This window comes from Sycon ciliatum, chromosome 13, assembly GCF_964019385.1.
Source record: "Sycon ciliatum chromosome 13, ocSycCili1.1, whole genome shotgun sequence".
Lineage (NCBI taxonomy): Eukaryota > Metazoa > Porifera > Calcarea > Leucosolenida > Sycettidae > Sycon > Sycon ciliatum.
The window spans coordinates 23729764-23740075 of NC_088655.1; the positions used below are offsets into that span (position 1 = coordinate 23729764).

Below are 10312 nucleotides of genomic sequence, written 5' to 3' on the forward strand. Positions count from 1 at the left end.
GCGTTTTTAGTTCGCGTTTTCAGAATCCGGACAGGTTTGCGAGGTTTTAATTTTGCGATTGCCGAATGGCGTTCTTGCTAAACCTGTGGCATTCTTGCTAAACCTTTCATGGATCTCCTTTTCGCGCTGTCTAAATTTCGCGATTTCCACGCGGTCGCGAATTTCGCAGAAATTAGACCATCGCAATAATCTCAAGGTGTACAGTAACCAAAACAACTGCTGTTGTGAGATGTATATGCACATAATAATTAGCACAAATAGGCTTGAAATAGCAGCTCGCCCTGTTACACATAGCGTCATTTACACCAGCAGTGTGAGCTAATTATGCATTGAATGTGAAAATGGTAAAAAGAAAACGGTGTAGCACTCACCCTCTTCAAATGATACGCACTCACCCTTTGTTGTCCACACACGCACACACAGCTGCAACGTTCATCTACCGCTACCATTTTCACATTTAATGCGCAAGCTCAAACTGCTGGTGTAAATTACACATAATAATAATAATTATTACTCGATCTGCGGACAGCATGCTGTTTCGTTATAATAATTTCTTATAGATTTCATCCGTGCGTGTGTGTGGGGCCGACCCTAACCACCTGGCTAGGTGCTGCAAGAAAGTGCAAGTGCTATCTTGGGAGGTCAGTGTGAAGTGTGAATGTCCGACAGACGAGCATGCAGCGGTGACTTTGCACCTTGGACAGGTGTTGCATCTTTCAACTCTGCAGGTCACAGTTCTGAGATAGCAGTACGATAGTAACGGTTGTAAAAACATTCTTGCGTGGAAAGACGAAGTTGCTAGGAAAAAAAATTTCACGGTTCGCGTGAGACTCGGTTTCTCTATATAGAGGCCGAGTTTTCCGCATCCGTAGGAACGCCACCACCCTTCAAGGATCAAGGCGCAGATGCAGCTCCTAAAGCGGTGGGAGGTGAGTAGATCAGCTCACCAGCATGTGCTCAAAGACCGAAAATCCCATTCACTGCACCCATGCTAGGAAGCCATGCAGCAAACCCAATAGTCGTCACTCTCTCACCAGTGGATATGAAGCACCCAGAACCAGAGATATACGTTCCTTCGCTTGGCGGAAATAGTGAAAGGGGGGGGGGGGGACCAGTTCCAAACAAAAGCACAGTTAGAATGTACATGTACATGTGCTGCAGACAAGTTAGTTCAGTGTGAATGGGCGGGAGCAGGCCGGGAGGGGGGGGGGGGGGTGCTTGTAGTTTTCGACCTTAGAAAAAGCGACTTCGGTGGCCAATTGAGGGATGTTGTCTGCTCTAAATGTGAAGGTTACACCGCCTGACAGCATCACTGATGCTGGACAGACTCACGACTGACATACGTAGCACACGAGGAGAGCACGTGGAGCCTTCACAAGTCGAACCCTCCACGCCAACGGCTTGAAAGAAGGCGCTAGGCTACTGCGCCTTTTGGTGTTTTACCTTGCCCAATGAAAAGAAATCGGTAACATTCCGTGCATCTTCGGCTGATTGGCTGAACAGGGCGCAGCGTTACTACTGCATGGCAGCAATAATGCATTACTGCCATTAGAGAACCGTTGGATAGCATCTCTTTATCCAGAAGGCAGGAGCATATGACGTCTCTGTTTCCTTGTCCCTGGGCGAACTCGCGGCGAACGTCAAAGAATTATCACAGGAGACAGTATGAGCATTGCAATTACCTCGAAGTATTCCCATCTGGGGAAAAGTGTGTACTGCGCCAAAAGCATAATCCATAGCAGGATAGGACAGCATCATCCCAAAATGTAATTGTTTACCCCCTTAGACCCCGCAAGTCGCTGATTGGTCAATTTTAGACACGGGTAAGGGCTGTTGGTACTTGTGCGCTTGATATCATTTTAAACTCAGAAATTTAGGCAAATTATTTCTGGTTACTGCTAGTTCCACGTGATAGCCAGAGGGAGTGATACGTCAAATGTCGATCACTTTAGAGTCGCGTCCGATGACACAAGGATTTGGACATTGTGGATTAGCGGGGAGGTATTCGCCATCAGTATGTGTACAAGGTAACGACAGCAGAACAAGCTGCCAGCAGGAATCGCTTTGCCTCACATGAATCAATACCCCCGCAGCTTAAATTTCGACCCGACATGCGTAAACGGGTAAAACTACTTGGGAAATCAACGTCTAGTCTGGATTGCTGAGAATACTCCGCATACTCCGCTGTTCGATCAGGGAAAACTCGAGACTAGGATCAAGGAAGCCCGCATTGCCAGTTGGTTCTAGAAGAATGCTGCAGAATACAACATACGTACTAACAATTATTATTGATATCCAGCTCTGCCCTAGCTCCCGCCGTTTTCAGTTCCCCTTTCTTTTATTTGTTTCTTTCTCCCCTCTATTATCGCCATGGCAGTGGATATCGCACATAACCTTTTCACTGGCTTGTACCACGCGATTGCTAAAATAAAAAAATAAATGAATACTGGATGTTGGAAGCAGTGACTATTGCTCAGAACAATTCACAGCTGGTGGCTAGTAGTGTTCGTGTCGGTGGGTTGCGGAGAGGGAATTGCTTTGAGAACCACAGACATGTAGATCACATCACTAATGGATGAGTCACTTATCGCATAATAATTTTTAAAAGCTAAACAAGGTTTCAGAGCAGACTCGCTCTCTTCCCATTCACTCCGCAAACTCGAACTCATTTCTCAATCAATTATTACAACGTCTCGACAAAATTGCCCTCATCAGGTATGCAATGGTGTGAAATTTTGAAAAGGATCAGTTATATACATGCAATTTCTGATGCTAAAATGTGCTACATGGCACCCACCGTGACGTCTGAAACCTTTTTCCAATGAATGAAGCTGCATGACGCCTCACCACTGCTACTAAAGTTTTTAATACTTCAAAGTAGCTGTCACTTACATGTACAATCCTCTGTTAACAGCAAGTGAAGCCACCTAACTGATGCGGAGGATTCAATTGTCTCTTGGCACTGCTGCCTTGCAAACGCACACAAATATACACGCACACTATGACGCACGCACGCACGCACACACACACATACACACACACACACACAAGAAAATACTGACTTTCACCACTTACACCAGTATCCAGGACTCGAATGAAAACCAGGGGTCACGAACTTTACAATTCAGTGGTCTTTTCTATTTAATTATTTTCCTTGGCTCTCTATCCGAGTCCTATATCGAAATTCTTGTGAATATAAGGAGCAAGACGTGCCCAGAAGCTTGACAATGAAGCATCATTGGCTATGCAGATCGGGCAAAGGATGGGTGATTAATATTGCCTCCATTTTGTGTTTTCCCTACAAAATCCACGTTTCTCCAAACACTAAAGTGAATAAGGGAGTGTGGTGGTGGGGCCCATTTTATTAAGCTCAGCCGACCAGAGGTCCCGGCTTTATAGCTCGATGGACGCACGACAGGGAGATCGGGTATGCGTACTACTTTCGGTGAGGTTCTTGGGTGAATTAAATTTCCCTTTAAATCTAGTCGTCGCGAATGGCAACATGCGAGAGGCCCACCTGTTACCAAAGAGGCTAGGGAACGGCGACGAGCCCATAGTGTGCATTTGTGTTTGTTCCACACGTTTTTATTTGAATAAAAAGTTTAAACAAAGTAAACTATCGTGTCCGTTCCCGAAGGGAACTCACGACCACCGCTAACACTAGACACTAAACACCAGCGCTAGGGTTTTATTTGAATTCGCAGAACCAAACGGGTGGTGATATTCGTCAGTTGGAATACATCACAATCTGAAGACTTTATTATTAGTGGCATCTGACGCTAGCCAGCGGCCACAGAGCTCTATTGTTTAGCAAGGAATGGTGATTTGTGGGTTCTTCCCCCCCCCCCTTCCCCATTCCAGACTCGACTTCTGAACACGAACTGGAGTTCAGGGAGGCTTGGACAATTCGTAATAGAATTGTCCTGGTGGTGAAAGTCGTATTTTTATTCCGACTTTTTCCCTTTTCCATTCCCTCAACCTATGAGCATACATGCTACTGACAGTTATCTGATGGTGAAAACGTATTTTGTTGATTTGTTTTATGATGCAGTTAAGTATTATGATCAGTCGCCCCCACTACATGTACACAAAGGTCGTTGACGCTGCACATTTCTGCACGCACATCACCATCACCACAGCGAGGACAATTGCGGCATACAATTTGCAGAGTCAACGACCTTCGTGCAGTGGTGTTGACTGATCATAATATGAATTGACTGCAGTGGAGCCTCCGTGTTCTAAAAAATCCAGTTAAGTAATTATCGTGTCCGTTCCCAAAGGGAACTCACGACGACCGCTTACACCCGGTAAACCCTAGCGGCAGATTCAGCGCCTAACGGTGGGGGTGAGGGGATGATGCAGTTGATTGATCATTAATACAGCCGAAGTCGCAACTTCTAAGTTGGTTTTATGAGTTGTCTATAACCTGTTCACGAACTGGACGTGAAACAAGACCAACCTGTTTTGGGCACGTTAATTGGGAGTTGGAGATGCGTTGGGCAGTTGGAAGGCAATAATGTTCTTGAGCTGTTTCCGTATCCTAAAGCTACATGTGTCTCCAGAGCGCTAGGGGGTCGTTTACGGGAATTGTCACCTCTCTGCTTGAGTGTGAAATACCAAATGGAAGCTTAGAATAGCTCTGACCAGAAAGGCATGAAACTTTGACGTGTCTGTGCAGAATTACCATTCATCTCAGGACACATTATTTTGACCGACGCCATTCCGAACCACCTTTTTTCGCCCTTGAGATTTCCGTGATAACCGACTAGTTGCCACTGGAAAATCAATGTACTGGCTCCTCAGCCCCTTCCAATGTACGTCGCAGTATACTGTTGGGCTTCCACAAGGTATTCCCCACCAGTGTCATATACATGTATATGTACATGTATAGGGAATGGGCAGTGCTTCAGGCACGCTCTACATGGAAGGACATGCGCAGGAGCGTGAGCGGCTTTCTTAGAATGAAACAAGCCTGTAAAACTTAAAGCCACTATTCTCGCGAGGCGCGTATTATAACGATTTGCCAAGATTGACTGGTTTACGTGTACCAAAGATAACCAGTCTCACTCATTCTCAACGCTCAATAGAACATGTAGTATATGTATCGATTATGAAGTTGCCTGATGAGTACTCTCGCACGAAACTCGGAGTAACAACGAATTTCTCGCCTTCCGTCGCTTGATGACTTGTGTATCGATTTCTGTATAACGATTTCAATTTTTTTAACGACAGATTTCTCCTCGTTAACTCGTTGGAATTAGCACTTCGTTATCTATTTTGGCTTTTACAGTACTCAGTACTAGTTGTCACCTTTCTGCGGACCTGTGCACAGCAAGACCTGCTTAGGAATGCTACGAGGTCTACGCACAGATGAAAATTTCATAAGGTGAGCGCGAGATGATGTACTTCAGAAGTACACAGAGAATAGTGCCTGTTGGATATAATTTATGTACTTTACTACGGTGGTGGTTATTGTGGCGTCATCACACAGTGAGAATGATAGCATGGACTATGTGACGCATTTAGACCTGATATCTTGTACAAGTAGCGAATACTACCAGATTTCGCTTTATGCATACTAGCATTAGCAGGACGCCTTTGCATGCCGGTAGGCATTCGTATTAGGTAACGATTTCGTGTGAAGCTTCTGTGTTCACTTTTATAATTATTTCGATTGAGTGTTCTATTTATTTCCGAAATTGGGTTGTCTTTTTGCTTTGACTCTTACTTCATGGTGTTGTGAATAAAACCGTTCTCAAGTAGCATTAGCAGGACAAAGGCAACACTGGCAAGAGCCGTCAATGCAGGAAAAGGCTGTTGATGATCAACAGCTGACTCCCGTGGTATTGCCTATTCGTCTATCCGTGACTTGCGAAGACAAACGAGGACATCTCCTACACCAAGAAGCGGTAAGATTAAGAATTTTCGTTCCTACCTTCAATTACGACACAGGGTAACGTTAATGGGAATCTTGGGCCACCCAGTCGCATTACTATAGGCTCTCTGCCCATCGCTATTGATTGCAATTCTCTACTTCAGTATATTTTGTCGTCCACTCTCTAAAATTATCTGTCTGTGTTTGGGTCTATCTTCTTCTTCTCGCTCTCTCTCTCTCTCCTCACTCTATTCCAATCATCCTGTTTGTCAAACAAACAAAAAACCATATACACACGTACACATACACAAACGCGTGCGTGCGTACGGAATACTAGCAATGCAACCATGCTAAAACTGTACATATGAGCGACTCGTGTTCACCAGGTACTCAAAAGGTCGAGTGCAAGAAAAGTTGTTTCTTCGGAGAGTTTCTTGCTTCGTGCCACCATCAGCAGACTTATGCACAAGACTGTATCCCACAAAGAACGTGTCGACTTGCTCTGATCTCAAAACAGGGAGCAGTAAAGACTTTAAGTAGGTAACTACTGCCTGTCTCAAGCCATTTGGCAGTCATGCATAATTCAATACTGTTCAATGTACCATGGCAGGCACGGGAAGAGTGAGCTCTATGATGTGAGAAAACAGAGTCAATACCTGCCGCTGGAGCCCATACTTCCTAGTGAAGAACATTCGTGTACATATTAATTCTACTCTGATGATATTGAGTACTCTGATAATACATACTCTTGCTTAGTACGTACATTGTCCAGAGCACGGGTGCATTGATCCATACCTGACAGCATGCTAGGATAAAACGTACATGTACTGTACCTTGGATACTAAGTACACTTTCTTGCTGCCTAAAGTATTGCTCAACTAACAGTTTTAATATAGAACAGAAAAAGGACCAAGGAACTGCAAGTTACGCTATAATGTCCAGTTACAGCGTAACGTGTAGTTCCTTGGTCCTTTTTCTTTTCTATAAATTTATCCTCGGCTCTCCATCCGAGTCCAACTTAAAACGTTTACCGGGAGCACTCAGTGGGTCCAATGTTATTAGGCATTTTGCCTGTTTTGATTTCCACTATAAATAAAGTATACAACAACTTGGTTTCCGAGGTGCCTACAGGCACACCCGGGAAGCCAAAAGTGACATTCGCAGCGTCAATTGTCTAATGGCTGCGTGTCGAATTAGCAGTACCTGCGGGGCAATTTCAGAGCTGACGTTGACGAGAGGTGGGCTTAGAGAAACAAGATCCGAACCTGACTACCAGAATAGATATACCGGTACGTGTAGATGTCTGCGAGTACACAGAGTTGTCTAAGGTCCTCAGGTTGTGTACAGTGCTGTATGACCAGTGGACAGAGCCAGTAGTACCATGATCACACATCACTGAAGCAAACAAATCTTTTCTCCGCCGTTTGAAGATTTGCTTGCTTCATTGACGTGTGATCATTGTTGATAGCGAAGTGCGTGCATGCGGATGCACAGTTGAACATGCCTGCATACCCACAGTGAATGCTACACAACACACGAATGTTGTTGTTGTTGTTGTAGAAGTTTATTTAACGTCGCACCACAAACAGGCGATTTCGCCTCCTTTGATACATGTGGACGACAGAAGGAATGAGAGAGAGAGAGAGAGGGGGGGGGGAAGAAGTATGGAGAGAGGAAGGGTAGAAATAAATGAGCAATCAACCTCAGGGCTACACCAAAGCAAAAACGGAATGGGAACATACTATATACAAAATAGCTTCACACATATATTGCAAAACACGTTTACTATTCTTCAGTCCGCTATACCACAGAAACACACTAGCCGAAAAGCATTTAAGCGGAGCCATGATGCGCTTTTAGCAGGGCACAGAACTGAAGGTGGCTGGGCTCGGAACGGAGATCAGGCGGGAGCTGGTTCCACAGGACTGCGCCGATGAACTGCATGGTCGCTCGACCCGCAGGACCGGGCCAAAATGGTACTCGAACGAGGTAATGTGCTGCTCCCCGAGTGCGGTCACCAGTAACTCTCACGAAGAAGCTGGTGAAGAGGGAGCTAGCTCGGGAGAGCAGACAACGACGGACAAAGATGAGGAGCTTAATGTTAAATATGTCCTCCAGGGTGGTGAGGCGGAGCTGTTCAAAGATCGGGCTCGTGCGCGACCACGGTGGCAGACCGAAGAAGCCGCGGATAGCGCACTTCGTTAGACGTGTGAGGGGCTCCATGTTGCCAATTTGAAGTGACGGATGAAAGGCGTTGGAAGCGTACGACAACCTACCCTGGATCATCGACCTGTAAAACAGGATCTTTGACGCCAGGGTGAGGCTTCGGCGGCTCCGCCACAGCGCACCTACTGACTTCCGCACCTGCTGGATTGTGTGATTGACGTGAGGCTCCCAGGAGAGCTGCCCATCTACCATTACGCCCAGAATGTCTAGAGATCAGGGAATATTCCCATTGTTAGCAGAATTTCGTGTAAGCAGACATCTGCCCAGTACAATGCACTTACATGAACGCCGCTTTAAATTTCTTTCAAGTTTCCCAAATTTCGTCGCGTTCGTGTTTATTTTAAAGAAAAACCTAAAAGTGAGCTTCACTGCATACTCACAGACCAGTGCCGTCGTCGAGTACATTTGACTCGACTCACACCAGTGCAATGTTTTGTACGTGCGCGCGTGTGTGTGCGTGTGTGCATGCGTGCCCGTGTGTTACGACAACCGGACCCTGACATGCTAAACGGACATAGTACAGAGCTTGTAGCACTCCTTATTCTCAAATTGGATAACTCAACTGTTACCATGCCGTACAACATAGGGAGGCCAGGAGGAGAAAATGTTAAATGTGGCGGGCGTCCTTTTCATTTCTACCCACGTGTCATTTCCCTCAGTGACTTTCTAGTCCGCGTCCTCCATCGTCTGTTAGAATTTCCAAAATACTTCGGCCACAAGAGGAACAGCTGTATTAGCAACAACAGCCAACTCATCATAATTATCGGGACATCCTTTTCTATAGATAAATTGGTGTATTGCTAGTAATCACATGATCCGCCATCTTGGATCGGTTGGCAGGATTCCATATTGGGACCTGTCTTGGGCTGCGCCAAAGCGAACGATTACTGCGTCTGCTGTCTAGCGGGTGTGGATTGCATCTCCTGTAGTACCAGGATGTGGATTAAGTGTTCAACTGTCTACAGTGATATGGATCGAGTGTCCTGTCTAATTTCTAAAGTGATTGGATAGAGTGTTCTGTCTAGAACGATGTGGATTGCGTCTGCTGCATGTCTATCCGTACCAGGATGACGATTGATTTCTCCCACTTGCTTGCTGAAGGCATTCCAAGGGAATTTCCCTTTTGCACGCCTACTGTTGACGTCCATCGGGGGGGGGGGGGGTGTTTAGTACTGTTTATGTCACAGCAAGATCAGGAACTGTTTGCGCGTATTCTGCAGGCGCAGCATACATGTACATACCCTCAAGCGATCTTCAAGTGGCATGGTATGTCGGCGTTTTATGATAATATCATTATGACCTTATTATGACCACTGTGGACCCTGATATAGTAGTGAGCACAAGCACCGACCACACACGTAAGACAGTCCATATGTTCATGTGATGGTCAAGCAGATGTTGCCTCATCTCGTTCGATCGGCCGCAAACTCCCGGAGCGTGTCTAGGTGTCGATTCGTCTTCAGTGCAACTGCAGTTAGCTTGCAGTCTCGCTGAAGGGTGGTTACCAGGCAGGACCGAGGTGCTCCCTTCCTGTGTTTAGTTGTTTCCTCTGCAGTTAGGTATGCCATCATTACTTGGTTCCCGTTTGTGCCGATTGGTTGGCGTAGAATGTGCCCGAGTAACCGCCATCTAGCTCGCTTCGCAATTCCAGATATTGGCTCGGTGTTGGTGAGCTTATACAGATCGTTGTTTGTGATGCACTGATTGTATCTGTATTATTTTGTACTCAATGTATGCAACACTATTATCTCCACATCACCATGTTTTTATTTTTGTTTATGTTTTTCACTCCATTGTCGTGAGTTCCCCTTGGGAACGGATATGAGAATAATAATAATAATAATAATAATAATAATTCAAAGGATCAGTCGGGGAAGTGAACTGCCTGAAAAGAGAAAAAAACGCAAGACCCACCAGGACGGCGTTTTTTTCTCTTTTCAGGCAGTTCACTTCCCCGACTGATCCTTTGAATTTGAAGTTCTCCCAATCCTTTCCAAATAATAATAATAATAATAATAAAAATAATAATGACCACTAGGAAAAGGAGAAGAATGTGTTGCTCCCTACATGGGAGCTCGCGGTTTTCCTGCCGACTTAGGAAAAGGAGTTGTTTATTCCTTTTTCCTCTGTCCGCCGCGTCCCCACAGGTGATTTGTGGGATGTGATCGCAACACTGCAGGTATGATAACTCATAAACTGCGCTTTAGACTG

The 10312-nt window shown here is 45.5% G+C and overlaps 1 protein-coding gene across 2 annotated transcripts in view; it reads left to right on the forward strand.

Moving 5' to 3' along the window:
* The first annotated feature begins 5164 nt into the window (after nt 1-5164).
* LOC135829620 (macrophage mannose receptor 1-like) overlaps nt 5165-10312 on the forward strand; it is a 40452-nt gene continuing 35304 nt past the window's right edge. The window contains exons 1-2 of one of the 2 annotated variants that reach the window (XM_065342021.1): nt 5165-5386; nt 5764-5909. The gene's annotated coding sequence lies outside the window, so the exon portion shown is untranslated. Of the gene's footprint in view, nt 5387-5763; nt 5910-9537; nt 9770-10312 lie in introns of those variants that run through there. The other variant, XM_065342020.1, reaches the window with a different exon arrangement.